A 21,977-nucleotide genomic window follows, 5' to 3' on the forward strand; every position below is an offset into this window, starting at 1 on the left:
TAGTTTCCACAGTCCGCTTTATCCCCTTTTTTAAAGAGGGTAACCATCAAGGCATTCCTCCTTTATCCAGATATTAACTCTAGTCCACCGTCTTTAAAGATTTCAGCAGGGATCCCATCTGGATCTGCTGCCTTGTTGTTCTTCATCTGCTTGACGGCATTGTATACCTCATACAAATCGGTGGGGGTGGGGGAAGGGAATCTCTCAGCTCAGCTCTAAAAGCTCATTGTGGGATTTGCTCAAGAACTTCATCTGCAGCCATGGAAGTAGGATTAAGAAAATCTTCAAAATGTTCTTTCTAGTGAAAATTAATGGCGTCATTGTCCTTCATAAGTGTGATTCCATCCTTTGAGCAAAGGGGATTTACACCATGACACAGTGGCCCAAAAACAGCCTTAATAGCACTAAAGAAACCACATATATTATGGGTATCCACAAATGTTGGAGTTCTTGCATGCTCTCAGTCCACCATTCGTTCGCCTCTACAAAAATTCTGACTGGATAAGAGAATGTAGCAGTGCTCCATACAAAAATTGCCTAATTATGTTTTTTTATTCATCTGAACCTTTATTAAGGAACTATCCACACATGTTCACGTAACAGCCTTTCATGAAGAAGCTGAAAGGGAGGCTAGTTTCTCAGGCACCTTCTCCTCAGGTCTATCCCAGGTTTGCTAACACAATTAGTAAAAGAACCTCTAACCCTTTCTTGTACCGAGGGAACTTCATGCTGTAATGAAAACTGTGCTGTTGAGTGGATTAGACAAGGATACGCTGGTGCTATCTACAAGTCTTAAATTATGTCCAAAATTGGGGATGGCGCTCAATCTTCACAAACCAACCTTCTTACCAACTTTTCTACACCATATGCCTATTCCTCAACAAGGCCTTTCTCCCCGTGTGTAGTGTGAAAAGTTCCCTTGGAACTTATCCAGAGCAGACTAAAGCCTTAAGGAAGTCCAACTGGCATATTGTTTAATTTAATACCAATACAATGGGCTTTGCTCTGCTGTTACAATAAAAAGCATGTCTAAATGGCTAAGTGCATAGCTCAATGCTACACCTTAGAAGGTCTGCAATTTGAAGGACATGTTGAAGTTTATTCAATTTTCAGAAGAACTTTACCTGCCAATCTCACATCTTTCTCTGCATGGGCGGCTTGCAAAATAATCACATTTTCTTCTTTGCAGTTAGAACCTGATCCAAATATCTTTCCATTGACTCCAGTGCATTTAGATCATTGCTTAGATGGTTTCTTCTGTAGAAACAAAGTTTCAACCTATAGATATTACAACAGCCTATTTCTCATTTTAATGTTTTTAAACTCTTCCACCTTCTAGAATTTTGTTTTGTTCAGGATTTGTCTTTTACTTTCCTTCCTCTCACAGCTCTAGCGAAATCTGATATTTTCATACAGGACGGTTTCTTTTTTCTCCTGTTATTACTGACCGTGTGTTTGTCTCATTTCTCAGATGTTGTTTCTAGCAGAAGTATGTAAAGTTACAAAAAAGAGAGCACTTAAAATATTAAGAAGCATTTTAAAGTTATGTGGGATCTGTCAGCCATGATAAATCCAAGGCAATTTAGTCTTAAGTGGGATATTTCATCTTAGGTGATCCCATTTTATTGCAGCACATGTAATGCAAGATCATACCAGCCAGAACGACACTGAAGCAAATATCTGGATGCAAGTGCGAGCTAAGTTTGGAGCAGAATCCCAACTCAGAACTGTCTCTCTTTCATTATTAGGAATCAGAAAAAAAAATTTTTAGCATGAGGCAGGGGGTATTAACAGGAGTGTTCTGGTGTAAGCAAAACAGAAGAAGCAATTCTGTCACTCTGAGCTGATTAGGCATCAACTGGAGTATTGTGTCCTGTTCTGGGCACCACATTTCAGGAAAGATATAAAGAAACAGAAGAAGGTCCAGAGAAAAGCAACAAAAATTATTAAAGGTCTAGAAAACATGATCTATGAGAGAAGACTGAAAGAATTGGGTTTGTTTAGTTTGGAAAGAGAAGACTGAAAGGGAACATGATAATAGTTTTCAAGTACCTAAAAGAGTGTTATGAGAGGATGGAGAAAATTATTCTCCTTAATCTCTGATGATAGGACAAGAAGCAATGGGCTTAAATTGCAGCAAGGGAAGATTAAGGTTGGACATTGGCCAAAATTTCCTAATAGTCAGGGTGGTTAAGTATTGGAATAAACTGCCTAGGTCAGTTGTGGAATCTCCATCATTAGAGATATTTAAAAGCAGATTAGATAGACATCTATCAGGGATGATCTAGATGGTGCTTGGTCCTGCCATGAGAGCAGGGTACTGGACTCGATCTCTCGAGGTCCCTTACAGTTCTAATATTCTATGATTAAATGTGCTATAAGAAAGCAAACTCTAGTCTAAGAAAAAAAATGAAGCCTGTTTTGCAGTTTATTATGAAAGCCATGCTGCCTATTAATGACAGCAGAAAAGAGGGGGAAAACACTACACCCCAGATATTGCACACTGTAATGCTCAAATTGCTCTTGTTGAGTTTGAAATATGCCAACTAAACAATAGAGGGAAGCAGATACTGATACTGCACTAGACCATATTGTCACTGCTATAACCAACCCACGTTCACTGGAGCTGCCAATTATTCCCAAGTCACCATTTTTTTTTCCTCCCGGAGATTGATCTCCTGCTTGAGGCTTTTTCACACCCATGACTCCAAAGCATCCCTAGTGGCATGTTGGCTAATTAAGAGCAAAATCCATCTCTTGATGAAATAATGCTTCCACTGAAAAGGATGTCTCCATTTTTTTAAAAAAAATTCTTAATCATGATGGTTGGAGCAGCATCTTAACACTTGTATTAAGCACAGGAAAAAGGTCTATAGCTGGCAATTAACAATGATGAAACAGACAATGGTTTAAAGCAAGTTGCCGTGACATTTTTATCAAACTAAATGAGTTCGCTAAGACCAGCAGCTGCATATGCTTATTGTCATTTAATGTTTGGGCAGCAACACATCAGCCACTCAGTATCAGGAGGTGCAGAATTTAATAAGTCATTTTGACACTGGTGTGAAACGAGCAAATAAGCATTCTGAGGAATGTGTTCACACTCCGAACAGACAGGCAGGCATTCTAACCATGTGAGGTGACACCAATCAACAACAACAACAACAACGAGAAGATGAAAGCCAGGAGAGGAAAGAGGCAGAAAGACTACTCTGAAAGCAGTTTTGTTAGTTGGTGTCTTGAAGAGGTGACATTGGCAACTAAACAGCAAAACTTTTGTTTTTCAGGGGTGTTAACACGCTATCATCACCACCCCAAAAAAGACAAAATTTCTGCCAATGACATGCACCAGGGTAAACAGCACTTTGTTGGAAGGAGTCCTGTCCTGCCAAGAAAGGTAATGCCTCTCATTGGGGGTACAAGTATTTTGTTGGCAAAAGAACCAGCAAACAGCAGCTACACGGCTGCATAGCATAGACCAAGTGTTACAAGTAATGCCTTACAAAACATGCCTTACGCCATGTAACTCTCAATTATTTAACCCATACACAGATTATCTAAAATGGACTAAAATTAATGCCATGGAACTCTTCAGGGACTTTGTACTGTTCTAACAAACACAAACTACTTAAGCAGTGTTTAAACACAATATCTGCATGTATTCGGAGAGCCTCCCACACAGGTCATTCTGACTGAAGCCCATAGGAGTGCTGCCTTTGTGAGGACTTCAGACTCAGGCTTCTCAAGGAACCTCTCCTGACCCATCTCTTCCCCTCCCACCACCACCACCACCCTGCCTCTACTCAAAATCCCCCTCTGCCTGAGTCAGATGGGACTTGCATGCCAAACCCAGGCTGGGACATCCCTGGCTGACAAGGGCTGAAGCAGGGGATGATCCGGCACCTCTCCACCTTCCCTACTCATAGTAACGAGAGTTTGGGTGTCCGGTCAGTAGGTCAGACTGGACACGGTCAGAATTCCTTTTTGACTGGACTTGCCAGTTGAAAACTGAGAATCTGGCTAGTCTATTTTTTCACCATCTTCCTTTTGCAACTCTGCAAAGACAGCCACAACCTGGCCAAAGGTACTGAAAAGGAATAAGGGAAGGGGCTGGCAGACACTAGGCCAGTGGTCACCAGCCAGTTGATTGGGATCTACTGATAAATTTTGGAGCCTCTGACAGGGGATCCTAACTGGTTTGGCCAAGAGGCTATCAAGTGCCAGCACTTCAGCTGCTCCTCCCCCAGCTGCTATTCACCTCCTGCCCTTTGCTTTGGAGCTGTCTCCTCAGGAGCCTCCTGCTTTCTGGGCTGGGCAGGGTAGGGCAGAGTGAGGAGGGTGCTGATGTCAAGGTGTCCCCTCTCTCACTCTGTATCCTATCCCCACAGAGCAGGGAGGGGGCACAACCGGACTTAGGATAGAGTTTGGTGGCTGCTTTTGGGAGTGGTGCAGGTCCAGAACAGGGATGAGCCTGCCTTAGCCCCACTACACCACAATCCAGGAGCCACCTGAGGGAAGCAGTGCCCAGCTGGAGCCCACATCCCAAAATCCTACCTCAGTCATGAACCCCCATGTCCCTGCCCTGTATCCGAACACCTTCCCAGAGCCTGCACCTAGATCCCCTCTGGTACCCCAACTGCCTGCCCCCAGCTCAGCTCAAAGCCCCTCCTGGAGTCCAAATTCCTTAATTCAAGACCAGAGCTTGCACCCCAACCCTCTGCCCCAGCCACCTGATGGAAGGGAGGGAGGATGAGGGAAAGAGGGAGGACAGAGTGATCAGTGACAGGGCCTCAGAGAAGGAGCACAAAGGAGGCAGTGCAAGGGTATTTGAGTTTGAGGTAGATCTTGGATTGCACTTAAATTCAAAAAGTGATCTCGTATTTTAAAAGGTTGGAAATCATTGCACTGGGCACAGGACAGCTATAAAAACAACATTTTGATCATTTATGATGTAGTCGTGGTGATTATACAGCCCCATGTCCCGGGCTGACATGGTTGAATGGATGCATCAGGAGTCAGGTCACCTTCTCTGGGATGTGAGAGATGGATTTGGGGAGAAGCACCGGTGTGGGGATCAGAGATGGGCCATGCGCTTTGTAAGGCTCTAAGATTGAGGAGTGCTTGGTAGAAGATGGCACTTCAGAACCGCAATGGCTCTTAGGAGCCAGTAAAGAGCACGTCAATCAAGGGAACCAAACACAGACTCCGACTAGTTAAATCAGAGTAGTGACTTCAGTAGAGTTATGCCAGCTTACCGCTCCTGAGCCTGCAGCCCAGTTTCAACAAACAGCATGATTCCAATACTGAGTACCAGTTCTCAGACTTCCTTGAACCCCAGGCTATCTTGAGATACAGAACTCTGAATGATACTGATCACGCTTGCCCCTCAAGTATAACCATGCCATGCTCACTGAACTCAGCCCTGTCTCGGCAAGCCCTGGGTTCGGTCTAAAACTTGGCAATGTGTCTCTGAGGACTGTTTGCTTGCTGCTTGTTCCAAAGACATAGGAACCTAACCCATGGCATGGGAGTACAGCTAGCAAGGTGAGCTGGACATTAGTTATTCCTGGGGGAAATCTGCACCATGATCAGAGCTTCCTACAGCCAGGGGAAGTTTCTCGGGCTTGATTTGACCCAGTTTCAGCAGATCTGTGTAGAGGAAGGGAAATTTTGTCTCTGTTCTTCCCCCGCTCCCAGCTGGGACTAACATACCTAGGCCCCGGGGGCATCCCTAAACACATCCCAGCTATTTACCTCTTCCCTCCGCTGCCCGAATAAATATATCTGAGCTGCCAGGGACGGGTGAGTGAGCGCTACTGCAGCAGCTTCTCTTTGCTTCTCCACAAAAAACATTTTCTGCAAGGAAGCAAAGGGAATCTGCACAGGGAAGGGGACATTCTCTGCTGCATCGCAGTTGTGCAGATTTGCCCCAGGAGTAATTCACATAGTGCTCACCTTGCTAGCTATACTCCCATGCTAGCTAAAAATGCAATGGGTACGTCCCTATGTCTTTGTAAATGAACCAGAATATACCACATGGCTGGTACATCACTTCTCCTCCTCCTATCCCTCACCTCATAAGGTCTTCACCCCCAACATCAGTGACACGAGGTGAACGTTCTTCTCTACACAAGTGTAGCTTTAGGAACCAAATATAAACATTTCCAGCCACATGTCTCTTGGGAAGTATGTTGCCTCCTACTTTGGTTAGGTGCTTATTCCATTTAAAGGGGGGGTCATAGAATCCCCAGTCCCTGAGTCTACAGAGATGGGGAACCAATGGCCCAGGAACTGCATTCAGCCCCTGACTTGCCTGACCCTGGGCCCCATGGCTCTGGGCTTCCCTGCCCCCCAGCATTGGAGAGCTAGTGCTCAAGCCCTGCAGCCCCTTCTCCCACCCAGACCCAACACCCCAAGTATGCGTCCTAGCAGACTCCTCTTTTTTTTCCCCACTTTTCTGCTGCCCCTGGCTGATTTTGTTGTGGATCAGCAGCCCCAACCCCAAAAATGGTTCCCCACCCTTGCTCTACCAGGATGTGGGGGGGTGAAACATTTCATAGGCTAAGGGGGGAAACTGGACAGGAGATCCTTTTTCAAGTATTGCAAGCATATCACTGTTATTTATTATTATAAACAAACGTGTGCTTTTTTATGTCCTGGTTGTTAAAAGTTTTCAGTAAGGATTAAAATGAGAATAAAAGCAGGTCCGGGAGCATAGAGAGTGCAGGCAGCAGGAAGAGCTTTATGAGATCATGGCAGAGGAGTAAGAGATATGCAACCATGGAAGAAAGGGTGGAGAAGAGAGTATGAAAAATCCTGGACTCCAGCAGCCTAAACCCTCAACTCTTCAACACATAAAGCACTCTACTGAAGTCAATGGGACTACTTGGAGGATTACAGGTTTGCAGCATTGATTCTAGGAATAGAGAGAAGTGCTAGAAAGAGAAGACTAGAGAATATCAGAGATGCAGGCAATCTCCTCATTGGGAAAAACATCAATATGAGATTCAATCCATTTTTCTTTCTTACCACAGAAATACTTAAGATTTTTCTTTATTAAAAAATACAGCTATTTTAATTTACTCTCTATATTTTTCAGAGGGAAGGGATTCTTCAAGTTCTACACATCCTGTAACAACTGGTGATAAGGCTACAACTTTTGCCAGTGGTACTCAAGCCATTTTAAACCTGATTCAGCCATCTCACAGTTCCGTGACTAAAATGTAATTGATCCCAGCAGTGCGACTAAACTTTGCAGTCCTGGCTTCAAATTATCATGGTTTACACGGCACAATTTAGAATGTGTGGTGCCCCCTGGAAGGTGTAAAAAAAAAATCTCACTAAAATTTGTACTCATTGAAATTATAATAACTTTATCTCTTTGATCTTTCCTCCCACAGCCTCCCAGAGAGACCTCACAATTGAGTGCGTGGGCTCCACATCTTTTCTCATCCTGTTGCTACATTGCAGCATTAATAGTAGGCAGCAAAAGGCATTTGGCCTAAAAGGAACAGAGGGCTCTCCAAGTCCTTCATCCTTAGCTAATATCTTTTCCTTCCATGTACTTACCTTGGCATTAACTCAATGCCCAAGAGGATAGTTCAACTCTAGCAGTCTGATGAGAGGCTGATGCTAATGCAACTTCTTGGTTAGCTGCCAAGCTGTGCAGTAACAATGCGCATAGAGTCCACATCTCCCTCATGAAAAAATAGGAGTTTTTCCACCCTGTCATCAATACTGCAAGTTTGCACAATGCTTCAGAGCATGAAATCCAATAGCATCCCTAAGCTTGAGTTACCAACGGAGCTATTAGGTTATGTTGTGAGTAAATGTTTCCAAAGGGACATTAGACAGCTTCACTGAGGACCATAAACTTGAGGAAGATGTGTCTGTGCAAACATATCCCTATGCCTCCAACTTTAAAGAAGGTAAAGTACCACCAAGCAAACTTTAGCAATAGAGTCCAAAAATGCCAATGTCTTTTCTTTTGCAGTAGCCAGTCTTGGACCTATCAAAAATGTCCATTTTTACAGAGCTCCGTTATGCTATCTTTAACTCAAATTATATGGTACCTTACAATGCGAGTAGCCACACTGACTTAGTAATATTATTCACACAGTAAAGTGCTAGTCAGTATAAAGAAAGTTGGCTGAATCTAGATCCTAAAGAAAACTGGCTTCTCCCCCCCTCCCCCAATCTTCCAAGGTGACAGCACACCTTTATTTTGTAATTTTCCCCCACAGAGGTGATAAGATATATGATACTCTGGTTATCCAAGCATGTCCATCAATGTGTTGCTGTTTTCTCTTTGTCTAAAATAAAAGCCATGGCTACTCTGTGGGAATAAAAAAAACTTGACACATTCATAAATATGAGGCAAGTGGTAAGATGCTACATTCAGACACTGGATTTTATTTTATTAAACCTAGTCCAACAGAGCACAGAGGTCGATTTCTCTCTGAGGTAAATGACTCGGATCAGGGCCAGTGGAGTGCCATTCTCAGTGGGGGAGGACCTAGATTCCTTGTACCCTAACACTCCTCTTCCCCTCTCAGACACCCCCACACATGAGCAGCCTGACCCTGTGGGCCCCAGGAGCCTCTAAACCCAGCACTTCCATATTTGGGAACTACAACTGGGCACACAGGCTTCCAGCACCACTCAAATTTGACCAAATCAAAAAGGGATTGGCACAGGTGGCCCCCACCTTCAACTCTGCAGCCTCTGACTGAGGTCAATAGGAACAACAAAGCCACAGAAATGATGCAGCCCAAATTCATGACTGTTTACACAGTCAGGTGTTATATAGAGTAGTGCAAGTTAATGAGAAGCATATTGGTGACTTTATTGCCCTTTGTTCATTTCCAGTGGAATTTTAAATACAGCCAATGTGGGCTCTCTTTTAACGTCTCCCCCAAGTCAGCAACATGTGGAGTCACCTGGCACTGAAGGTGCCTCTACAGTACATAAAAGACCCTTAGCACAAGTCTCAGTGCCTGGGCCAGCTGGCCAGGGCTTAAGCTACCTGGCTAAAAACAGCAGAGTAGATATTTGGTCTCAGACTATAGCTAAGGGGCAGAAACCCAGCAAAGGGAGAGAGCCTCAGATTCTGGGCTACAGCCCCACCTCAAACATCTATGCTGCTATTTTCTGTCCAGTAGTGCAAGCCCCATGGGCCCAAGCAAGTTGACCTATAGAGGTCTTTCTTCGCAGTGTAGATATATCCAGAGGGACCACATACACTACACCCATGCTTTAGACCTTATAAAAAGGGTCAGTAGCTTTTGATTTTGAAGGTAGCATATGATTATGAAAAGATAAATACTTTGTCTACATGACAGTATTTATTGTTCCCAGTGCCTTACAGATATTTGTCAAACTTCCCAAATATATCGTGGGGAAGAAGGTAGTGGGCCAGTTAATTTTAGTGGCAGAGGTTGGGGTGATTAAGAATAAACTTCTTTATACCTTTTGCTTATCTTCCCCAGCCAAACCCACGATGGGAGGAGTGACCGCACTGATTCTGAATGCTACTCACAATCTCAAATCTGGAAAGGTGCTTTTATAGCAAAAAATTTAGTGAAGAGGCAGTGTTATCTAGCAGTTCAGAGACAGGATGGGAACTAGAACTCAGAAAACCTGGGTTCTAGCCCAAGGACTACCCTGAAAACAAGACCAGAATTAGTTTATGTGATAGGACCATCTGCCCTAGAGTATAAGAACCTCAAAACCACTCTAATTCTATTAAAAATCCCTCATTTTAACTAACAGTGATTCCCAAAGTAAAACTAAAGAAAATTCCCAGTTGCCGAGTGCACACAATAGAGCTAGTGCTTTCTTCTGCCCCTACACTACCAAAATTAGAGCTGGCCACATTTACTTCATACACGTATACTTTGCTTCTCACCTCTGGGTCCACCAGAACCTTGCAAGCAGACACCATTTTGTGGGCTGGAGAAGGCTTGTGCAGGCTGCTACTTATACCCTTGCACAGCACCACCTGGTGTTAGGAATGCAGCATGGCATCCTCCGTTAACCCTAATAGGGAACTGCCCAGTGGCAAGGAGTAGGGAGAGCTAAATGCCTCCAAATACTGAACATGTTGTCTAAGGCTATATACATGTTGCAGCTTAAGTCAGTATAAGTTATGTTGCTCAGGAATGTGAATAAGACATTCCCGACCAACCTAAGCACCAGTCTGCCCAGTGTTGTGTTGGTGGGAGGGCTTTTCCTGCCAACATAGCTACTGCCATTCACAGGTGATGGAATAATTAAGTCAACAGGCGAAATCTACACTAGCAGTGCTAAGCAGCTGCATGGCTGCAAAGGCACTAACAGCCTCCACGGGCCCCTAGGCAAGGTGGGGGACTCTGCTCTGTACTCCTGGAAGAGGCGGGACCTCAGGTAGAGGGGGCAGGTCTGAGGGCAGCCAGCTCCACACTGCCTGGAGTGTGCCATACCAGCCTCCCCAACACTCAAAGCTTCATGGAGGCAGAGTGTGGTACTTTGGCAGCAATTGAAAGGGGCTTAGAGCTTCTGGCCACCGCTGCCAAGGCCCCTTTGAATCACCAGGCCTTGGGGCAATTTCTGCCTTTGCCCCTGTTGTCAGTGGGCCTGCACCACTGTAAGCTCTGTAACATAGCCAGAGCCTAAGGCTAGACTCAGTTCTGGTCAGAATGGGCAGGCAGAATTTTTCCATTCTGAACCAAGGCCTGCTCAGAACTGACTCCTCACCTGGAATAATGTAACTAGAGACTGGAAATTATGTGTGCAGGGGTTTGGTTTGAATTAATTTACTTCAGGCATGAGTTCTGTGAAACTAGGTCTTTGGACTATGTACATATGTTGACTATGTACATAGATGCCTTATAAATCAAATTAATTTACATTTGAGGGAACTTTTTAATTTGAAATATCCTATTCTAAAAGGTATAATAAAAATCTTCCTCCTCTCACTGGTTTTAAAAGACAATTCAATATCACAGCTGCACTATGATCCTATGGATTCCCAAAACATTCATCTTATGTATCAATTATTTAAGTGCAACGCAAATGTACACAGCACTTTAAAAGATATAAAAGGACAAGGTACATGACCTGATGAATTTTCAGATGTGAGTGGCTAAAGAAAGACACCAAAATCTTGATTGGAGCCGTATCTGGAAGGCCTAGTGACTGCTGGAGTGACAGCATCCTCCCTTCCTGTATGGAGAGTAGCAATCCAGTTGCAAGAAATGATGTTGATATTGTCAGTAAGAAATTAATGCAGGAAGACTCCATAAAAGAAGTGGGGTTTTCAGAAAGGTTACATCTACCCTGCAGGCTTCTTGAGCAAGAACTGTTTTGCACAAGAGTTCTTGTGCAAAAGGTCTTCCACAAGAGCACGTCCACATTGCCATGTGCTTTTGTGCAAGAGATATGCTTTTGAGCAAGAGCGTCCATGGCAGTGTGGACACCCTCTTGCGCAAGAAAGCTCTGATGGCCATTTTAGACCTAGGGGAAAATCATGTTGCCTGTCTACACTGCATTCTTGTGGAAGAGCTCTTGTGCAAGAGGGCTTATTCCTCGTGGGGAGAGGAATAATTCTTCCGAAAGAACCCCTGTTTTCTGACACTGTACTGTAAATTTACTTGCGCAAAAAGTTGGCAGTGTAGACGTAGCCAAAGGGTTTAGAATAGTAGGACTGTGTTTACCCCCGGGATAGTGGGAAACCATTGCAAGAGTAAGAAGTGGCAGGAGAAGAGAAAGGAAAATTGGGATAAATAATCAATAAAAGCATAAGTATGAAGGAAGAAAGATGAGAACTTCTGGTCTATCCTAACATTTGAAAAAGGGTGTGAGGCAGGCCAAGCAATGCTTCAGAATCATGTGATTCACCAAAGCAACATTCATAAGCACACTCATTCTGAACATGCAGTTTCAACTATCCTAATAAATCAAGACAATTGCATGCATGTCCACAATGGGTCGGATTCACCAATACATGCTGGGCTACTTTGTGCTGTCCCTGCCCTGGAAAGCAACTACAAACTCACCTTAAGTAGCTGGTTAATGACTCTGAGCAGGATGAGGAAGCCAGACTGCACTAGTGAATCAGGCTCATTGGCCACTCTATTGCATGCTTGAGCGAGGGAGGCAGCTGCACATAACTTCGTTTGTAACTCAGGCCATTTTATGACCTTAAAGCATGAAATGGTCTAATCTCTAATTCACAGACAATCTAAATCATATGGTGATTTGTGCACTGTAAGCAAGGGAGGTTGGTAGACACACGTTTTTGTACGTCAAAATGTCAAATATTAACGAGTATCCCACCGGCCTCCAAATGACAGGAAATCTGGCTCACTGATGGCACTTCCGATGTGAAAATATCAGAGCAAGACCCACTACAGCATGGGTTCCCAAACTGGGGGGCATGAATAAATTCTGGGAGGGGGACGAGGCGACCCAGCCCCTCCTTCCCCCTCCTCCTCCCGGGTCAATCTCCCCCTCTAAGTTTCGCTGCTATTCTTGTTTTTCAGCCCCAGCCAGTTCCTTTTTTTTTTTTTAAATTGCTCAACAAGTTTTGCTGCTATGGGGGGGCAGCATGAGGGTTTCTCAAAAATCAAAAAGGGGACGAGATGCCGAAAAGTTTGGGAACCACTGACTACAGTTTGTTAGAATAACTCTCCTTTGCACATTCATGTTGCTGTTGGAATGGGTCCTGTTCTGTGATTTCTCACAAGCTGCAGCAACTGCTGTGAGAATTTAAAAACTGTAAAATCAAATGGAGGCTACTTAGAAAATGAGCAATGGAAAAGTTGTTCCCTGACAATGTATTGCTAGAGCAAAATGGCTGGAATTTATACTCCTGTATGTTGTAAAATAAGGGTTAGAAACTGTGGAAGGCAGCTGAACACCAAAATCTGATTCAGCTGTGTGCCTCCCACAGACCCTGGGATTAATAAGAAAAGAGGAGAACAAGATGAGAACATCTTTTCCCTATTCTGCAGTGGCCCGGGGATCACACAGGTGTAATCTTGACATTTGAGTGTGGCAGTACAAGGGCGATGCTTTTTAAAAACTTGTGATGATAATACCTGGGTGCATTATTTCCTTTCAAAATCTGTTAGATTTAATTCATGATGTGTGTGTGTGTGTGTGTGTCTGCCAGAGCGGCCAGGAATCGTGTGTGTGATCATTAACCTTTTGTGGGGAGCCCAGCAAGAGCAGCAGGTAAGGGAGATAACGGGTGTTCTGTGAAGCTCCCAGTAGATATATCCTGCTCACTTGTACGTGGAATGATCAAAGAAGAGCCAAAGTTAGTTTGATCTGTCGGCAGTGGTGTTTGGGAAAGAATTAGGACTGGAGAGCGGGGGCTTTGTTTAGGATGTTTGTATCCCTTATGGGATTCCTCAGGGCTAAAAGAAGGGGAAGAGATGCCGTGTCTGAGCAGTGGAGCCTAGGGGCATGAGGTCTGTAGACACTCTAAAGGAGAGTGGAGAGGACTCTTGTGACATTGGGGTAGACAGCACTGGCCCCCAAGAACACAAGGAAGAAGGGAAGGCCATGACCTGACTGCACCCAGAAGGGCACATTTTGAGGACTTTAATCTTATGTGGCAATCCTGGGACCCAGACTATGCATGGCCTCACTGCAGGTTGGGTGAGGGTGATTTGCACCTCTCCCGCTATAGCCCATCTAGGCAAGTCAATGCATTATGCAGCCCCAAATGTGCAATGACTGTGTAGCTTGGTGCTATGTACCAACCACTTTCTCATCCACACCCACCTTGAACACCTGGTTGGATGCAATTTAAATGACTAAAAGCCTTGTGTTTAAATTGTCCATACAAATCTAAGAAGCGCACCCAATTTAAATACAATGTGCTGGATCTCTGTAGAATCCATCTGAATTTTAGGTTCTGCTACTGGCTGACGAGACAGTCGTTAAGGAATTACATTGCCTTTGTTCCAAGTGCAGTGAGATATAGCAATAAGAGACTGTACAAGTGTTATAAAAATTAGATGTTTTGTCTGCTTTTCAAAGATGATCCAGCCAGCCTATATATTACAAAATAAATACCCAGCTAAAAGTACAGGATGACTGGAAAATGCTTCCCATCTTTGTTTGCTATTCTTATTTATGTCATTAATACCGGGAGTTGGAATAACAGGATAGTTGTGGCTGGCACGGGAGAGAAAGGCTCAGTCCTGGGACTCCAGGGGCTGAAGCAGTGTAAAGCTGTCAGAAAGCTGTGCTAGAGAGGCAGCCAAGGTTCACAGAGCAATTCTTGGGTAACACAAAAATGCCGCAGCCAGCTGTACACATCTACTTCCACCATTGGCATAAGGGGTATGTTGGAGGCATGCCAGGCAAAAGGGGGCATAGTGGTCTGCATGATGCTCCACCCAATCCTTGTTCACTAAATCCTCTCACTGCAGTTGCCCAGGAATTGCTCTAAGTTGATGCAAAGAGGCATTTTGGTGACCAGCCAGCTCTCGATCAGTGGAGCAGACGGGTGACATAGACACACGTTCTCCATCATGATCACCACTCTCGCCCTGCTATCTGAGGGTATGTCTACACTACCCCCCTAGTTCGAACTAGCGGGGTAATGTATGCATACCGAACTTGCTAATGAAGCCCGGGATTTGAATTTCCCGGGCTTCATTAGCATAAAGCCGGTGCCGCCATTTTTAAAAGCCGGCTAGTGCGAACCCCGTGCCGCGCGGCTACATGCGGCACGGACTAGATAGTTCGGATTAGGCTTCTAATCCGAACTATCTGTACGCCTCGTGGAACCTAATCCGAACTATCTAGTCCGTGCCGCGTGTAGCCGCGCGGCACGGGGTTCGCACTAGTCGGCTTTTAAAAATGGCGGCACCAGCTTTATGCTAATGAAGCCCGGGAAATTCAAATCCCGGGCTTCATTAGCAAGTTCGGTATGCATACATTACCCCCCTAGTTCGAACTAGGGGGGTAGTGTAGACATACCCTATGTGGGTAGCAGGGCACCTACTGCACCCTTACTCCGTGGACCAGATGCACTGGAAAGGTGAGAACCTAGACCAAAATAAATGAGACACTGTATTCTCAGTAATTCTATGCTGCTGGCAATAAGGCTCTGCTTTCCTGACTCTGAAATTCACTATGGTCTGCAGTTATGTAACTCCCATGATGCACTGTAGCAGTTTAACCAGAGTGCATCATTGGAGATGTAGTCCAACTTGGTGAAGACTGAGAACATGAAACAAAAACTCCCATGAGGCCCTGCAGCAGCTCAGGCAGATGCAGATTAGTGTTGAACTGATCCGAAACAAAACATTTCAATCTGGTTCAGTAAGCCCAAAGGTTTCTATTTGGCTCAACCTGACCCAAAAGGAAATATGTCATTTTGACTTTCCCAATGGAATTTTGAAAAATATTACTAACACTGCATTTTCCCTCACAAAAAAACATTTTGACAGATAATTCCCAACCACCTCTATTGCTCAATCTTTTCTGTTGATTCGCTGTCTTGTTTTATGATTGCTTTGTGGATGATCAACCTCTGTGGAAAAGGCCTAGAAAAGATTGAAGCTTGAAGACCTATTTCTATTTCCTGGTTGCTCAAACTTCCCACCATATTATACTAATAAATAGTATTCTGCTTCTTTTATATTTTAATTGGTCTGAATTTTATTTTGTTTGCTTGGTCATGAATATTTAGTATAAAGTTGCACAGTGCCTTGATGCACAGGAGTGTTCGTTCTTCCCCTCGCATATCTGATTTGATTGTATTATTAAGAACTACACACCACTACAATTATATGGTTTTAGGGTCATCACAAAAGCTGCTAGGATTCTGAGCACCTTTCAGGACTGGGTCCTTTGTTAAATGAGGCATTCAACAAAAACACTCCAGTGCAACAACATGATCCAGAGGGTTTTTTTATATGGGTTGTACTGTACCTGTATATTGCTTTTACACAATGTATAAATACTAATCTTTCAGCTATAGCTTTTAACAGATGCTATACCCATAATCTAGCCTTTTGGATAACAGCTGTTGGAGAATATATTCCGATAAAACTTAATGTAATAATGGAAGGTTTATTGTAAAAATGTGATTACTTGATACACTGGGGTCCATTCTGGGCTAAGTGTATACAGAACTATTAGAATCACTCCGATTATTACTCATGCATCCTGCCTTAAGCCACATTGGGCCAATTTTACAAAAGTAGCTGCTCACCTGTGCCTGTCTCAGCTCCCTGTAGAGGAACTTGCACATACCAAGTATATCCCACAGCAAGCAGATGGCCTGCCTGAGCATAAGGAGGGTATCTTCAGTCTATTTGACTCCTGGGGAAATGTAGGAGAAGCATGCCAAAATGAAAGTTCCACCTCTTCAGCTCAGAGGAGGGGGTTTGCTACAAGAAAACATTTGAGAACCATTGCAAGATTATATCAATTCCAACATAGCAAGAGATTTTCTACATCATGTTATGGTTAGGGGTAAATATTCAAAGCACTGCATTCCATCTTCACACCTAGACTGCGGTCTTGCTGTGCCTTTACGTTGATAAGAGAGGGACAGTGGGGCACAAAATGGCATCTGTACATGTTACATCATGCTATTACAGCAGCACAACATCCTGCAAGGTGGGTGGAAAGAGAGAAGAGCTCTGGGTATATATACACTACAGCACTAATTCGAACTAACTTAATTCAAATTAGTTAATTTGAACTAAGCTAATTCGAACTAGTGCATCTAGACCTAAAATCTAGTTCGAATTAGCATTTTGCTAATTCGAACTAGCATGTCCACATTGAGTGGACCCTGAACCGAGGTTAAGGCTGGCCGGAACAGGTGCTGGCAGGGCATCGGATTAGGACTTAGAGCGTAGAGCTGCTGTCTCAGGCTAGCCGAGGGCTGTGCTTAAAGGGACCCGACCCCCACCCCGGACAGACAGTTCTCAGGGGTTCCCCGCTTGCAAAGCAGTCCTGGCTTGGAGTGCCCTGAGTGCCCACACTCGGCACATCACAGCACTCGGCCATCAGCCCAGCTGCACATGCTGCATGCTGCCATCCGGGCGAGGTCAATCGGGGGGCTGAAGGAGAGCTTCCACCCCGAGGAGTCCGCAGAGCCAGCCCAGTCCTCCCCATCGGGGGCTCGTACCCCATTCCTCCCTCACCTCCTTCCACTTGCCCCTCCCTAGCCCCCCCTTCCTGATGTACAAAATAAAGGACACGTGTGTTCAAAAATAGAAACTCTCTTTATTGAACAAAACTTGGGGAGACTGGGAAAAGGAGGTGGGAGAGGGGAAGAGAGAGGGTGGGAGAGGGGAGGGCAATTAAAATGATCAGGGGTTTGGAACAGGTCCCATATGAAGAGAGGCTAAAGAGACTGGGACTTTTCAGCTTACAAAAGAGGAGACTGAGGGGGGATATGATAGAGGTCTATTAAAGCAAGAGTGGTGTGGAGAGGGCGCATAAAGAAAAGTTCTTCATTAGTTCCCATAATAGAAGGACTAGAGGACACCAAATGAAATGAATGGGTAGCAGGCTTCAAACTAATAACAGAATGAGGTTTACCTAGTTCGAATTAAGCGCTCCGCTAGTTCGAATTAAGTTCAAACTAGCGGTTTGTATGTGTAGTGCCTATCATAGTTAATTCGAACTAACGTCTGTTAGTTCGAATTAACTTTGTAGTGTAGACATACCCTCTGAGTGTTAGGTGTGCTAAAAAATAGCCTTTTTCAAAAGGGTGTGATTTCCATCAAGTTAGGTCAGTTTAGGAGACAGAAACTCAGAAGTAAGAACATGAAATTTCTTGTAATTATCTTAGCCACTGCAGGAATGCCTGTCATCCCTTTTTTTAGCTGCTGTAATGCCACAACAGTTCACACAATGTGCAAGGTTTAGGATGCAAGAGCCTACAAGGGAATATTGACACAGGAAAAGAGTTTTGAACCTGGTAAAACAGCAGGCCTTGATAAAATGTGGCCTGCTTGTCATATATTCATCTCTGGAGGGAGACTTGACACGTCCAACACTGAGAGCAAAACCTAATTACTTACAATCTTTTTAGGAACAGAATAGCTGAAAACATAATCTGACAGGTGCCACACAGGAACAGGTCATCTTCTTTTGATCTCAGGTGGCCCCCATTCCCATTGTATCTGAGCACACCACAATCTTTAATGTACTGATCTTCAAACACTTCAGTGCTATTCTAAAATGAGACACAGAGAGACAACGTGACTTGCCTCAGTTCACAGGGGAAGCCTGTGGTGGCATAAGGAATTGTCCCTGGCTCTCCTGAGACTGTGGCTTGTTCCCTAACCCTAAAATGGATCATTCTTCCTTCTGTAAAAGATACTTACTAACATTTGATCAACTGTTGTCCTAGCCTTATATTAAGAAATCTCCCTGTGTCTCAGCTTCCCCTTTTGTAAAACAGGAACAATCTCACCACTGTCACGGTGCTGTTTGTAAGTTTTTTGGAATCCTGGGACACAGTGTGCTATGTGGACCCTGAAGTCAGTGGTGAAGTACTCCTGGATGTCAGTAGTGCACAACTGGACTGAGCACAACAGGAGCAGTGGAGCACAACAGAGCTATGTCTACACTGGAGGCTTCTTGCGCAAGAACATCTTGCGCAAGGGTTCTTGTGCAAGAAGTCTTGTGCAAGAAAACGTCCACACTGCCACGTGTGCGTTGTGCTTTTGCGCAAGAGCTCCCATGGCAGTGTGGACGCTCTCTTGCACAAGAAAGCTCTGATGGCCATTTTAGCCATAAGGCTTTCTTGCGCAAGAAACCCCTGCCGAGCGTCCACACTACCCTCTTGTGCAAGGGCTCCTGCGCAAGAGGGCTTACCCCTGATAAAAAAGAGCATAACTCTTGTGCAAGGAGCCCTCTCTTACCACAACGTACAGTAAATTTCCTTGCACAAGAGCGGTCGGGCAGTGTGGACGCTCTGCAGAGTCTTGCGCAAGAACGGCCATACTTGCACAAGAAGCCGCCAGTGTAGACATAGCCCAGGAGTATTGCTCATCAGATTTGGGCATATAAATGATTATTTCAATGGGAACAAACCCTAAACTCCTTACTTAAGGCCAGACTATGGATGCTTTAGTCTAGCAGTTTTCAAACTGCAGATTGGGACCCCTTTTTAATGGCGTCACCATTGCTGGCTTAGACTTGTTGAGGCCCAGGGCCAGCACTGAAGTCTGAGCCCCGCTGCCCAGGACCAAAGCTGAAGCCCAAGACCTACCACCCAGGGCTGAAGCCTGAGGACTTCAGTCCTGGGGGGCAGGACTCAAGTTACAGGCTCCAAGATGGGACTGAAACTCTTGGGCTTTAGCTTTGGCCTCCTCACCCAGGGCAGTGTGGTTGAGGCTTTGACTCAGGCTTCGGCCCCTCCTCCTGGGGCTACGTAGTAACTTCTGTTGTCAGAAGGGGGTCAGGGTGTAATGAAGTTTGAGAACCCCTCCTTTAGTTGCACTGATGAGCCAGAGCCCCATTTAAGTGACTGGGACTACTCCCATGAGTAGCTTAGTGCTTTTCAGTGTGAATGAGGTGGCGGGGGGAGGGGTCACAGATTGATTCTCAATGCTGACTAAAGCAAAACTCTCACTGAACACAACTGGCTGCCCACCCCTTCATTTCCGAATCTGCTTCAAAAATCCTAATCCTAAAATGTTATGTAAAGACTTTAATGAAAGCAAATTCTAGACACTTTAGAAGTGACTCTCCACACACTTCACCTGTGTCGGCTACAATCCACAAAGACGACATGGCCAACATGGCCGACAGCCACCGTGGACCTCAAGGCAAGGCATGGGGGAGCTGGCTCTACATCCCTGGAAGGGGCAGGGCTAAGGTCAGTCAGCCCTTAGCGTCACCTGGATCACAACTCTGGGCCCTTTCCCCAGTCCTCAGAGCTGTGCAGAGCACCCTTGTGACGGGGAGTATCAACCCCGCACTGAAGCTAAGGGAGTTGCCTTGGGGAAGGAGGCGTTGAGGGAACTCCAGAAGAGAAAAAGCAGCCGGACCACAGAGCGGCAGACGGGCTGAGAGCAGCTACCAATGAGACTAAGAGAAGACAGCTGCCAGGTACCAGTAGGAAGTAGCCCAGGGTGTGGAATTGCTCCCTGAGCACTCAGCATGTTGCGGCTGGATTCCCGCCGAGCAAGCAGTGGACCTTGCCACTGCCAACAGGGCCCGGGGCTGGGAGCTGGTGGAGTGGGATGGCCCGGATCACTCTACCCTTTCGGTACCAACCCCCATATGGGGGAGTTTTCCTAATGCACATGGACTTAGGCCAGTGGGCCATAATACCTGGGGTAGGGCGTCTCATTTATGGACTAGGGCCATCGGGCCAGAAGACCCTGACCAGAGAGTCATGGGTATAGACTGAGGCTGTTTGAGCCGTCCTGTAAACTGATGTTGCGATGCTTAACTCACTCAATCAAAGGAGATTAGGCTCATGGGGCCTCCAAGGGGTGGTCGCCCCTCTGCAGCCTGGCATGGCACTCTGGCAGCAATTCAAAAGGGCCTGGGACTTTAGCTGCCACCACAGCTGCAGTAGCAGCCAGGAGCTCTGGTCTCTTTTGAATCACCGGGTCCCAGGGCAATTGCTCCCTTTGCCCCCTCCTCCCATCAGCAGGCTGATAGTCCCCAGAAGGTAACTAATTAGCACTGGGGCAGAGTGTTCTCAGTGAATGGCACCCAGCAGTGGAACTGCCTTCTGCCGAAGATTGTGGCAAGATGGAACCTCGCAGTTTTTAGGAGATTGCAGAATTTCACCCCCAGACTGCAATATCCTCCTCCTAATTGTATGATATCACCGATCACGAGTCATCTCCCTTAAGAAAAGAAGCACAAAATACCAACAGTCAGATAGTATAAAGAACTGCCTCGACACACACAGACACATTGGACAGTTTCTCCGATCTGGCTGAGCTGCGCAGACCTGCTTTGTACTGCACTGAGATAAGAGAGCTTCTGGGTGCTGACCACATATCTCCCTAGCATAAAATAGAGCAGCCTTTAAACTACTCTGTTTTGTGCCTGTCTGACCATAGCCCACTTTGAGAAACATGGTCCTAGCGGCTATTTCAGTAGCTGGAATCAGAAGGATGGGACAACATCCCAGTCACATACTTCTTGCTCCAGCATGCCCCTGATGTCAAGTGCAAGGACAAGGTGTTACAAATAACAGTACCATTGCTCCATATCCTAGGCAAAAAGAATAGTGCAAAGGGGGTCATAGAGATTCCTGGGCCAATGTCTTTTTCTGGAAAGCTGGAAATATATCATGTAAACACAAGTGCAACTTTTAGTCAGCCTAGTTAACACCAAAGATACAGAGCACACTAACTAGATCCCAATTGCAGAGTAGTAGGCACCAGGGGTGAAATTCTTGTACCATAAACAGCAATGAGAGTTCACTGTAGGTTCTGCCACAGTCTTTCTGTGCACAGTTGTCATGAGTAGGACCACCGTGTTTGCAGATCAACACCACTAAACTCAGGTCCTTGGAGAAATTAGACAAAAGCATTTGTGAAACATTTTGGTTTGACAGGGTTGAGAAGTAAATGGCCCAGGCCACAGAAGGAGCAAGAACTTAAACATGCCTCAGAACTTGATTCTGGAAAGGATATGATAGGTTACCATACATCCCCTAAAGCCAATCAAAAGCTTCATTTCATCTCCTTAAGGGACACTCCTTCTCTCTCTCTCTCCCTATGCTATGAGCATGCAGGACTGGGTATCGGCCACGCGGAGCTGCAAAGTGGAGGCACTAGAGGACAGATTACATTTCTTTTAGTTAGGGGGCGGGGAGAAGACAATGGATACATTTGGAATGGGAGATAGGTATGGAGGCACAGACCCGCAACTGGTGTAAATCACCATACCTCCATTGATGTCAAAGGCACAACACCAATTTAACCTGGCTGAGGAGCTGACCCTAATTTTTTTTGTGTCTTATGTATTTGAGTAAAATT

Source organism: Pelodiscus sinensis, chromosome 3 (assembly GCF_052426305.1).
Source record: "Pelodiscus sinensis isolate ZL-2025 chromosome 3, ASM5242630v1, whole genome shotgun sequence".
Taxonomy (NCBI): domain Eukaryota; kingdom Metazoa; phylum Chordata; order Testudines; family Trionychidae; genus Pelodiscus; species Pelodiscus sinensis.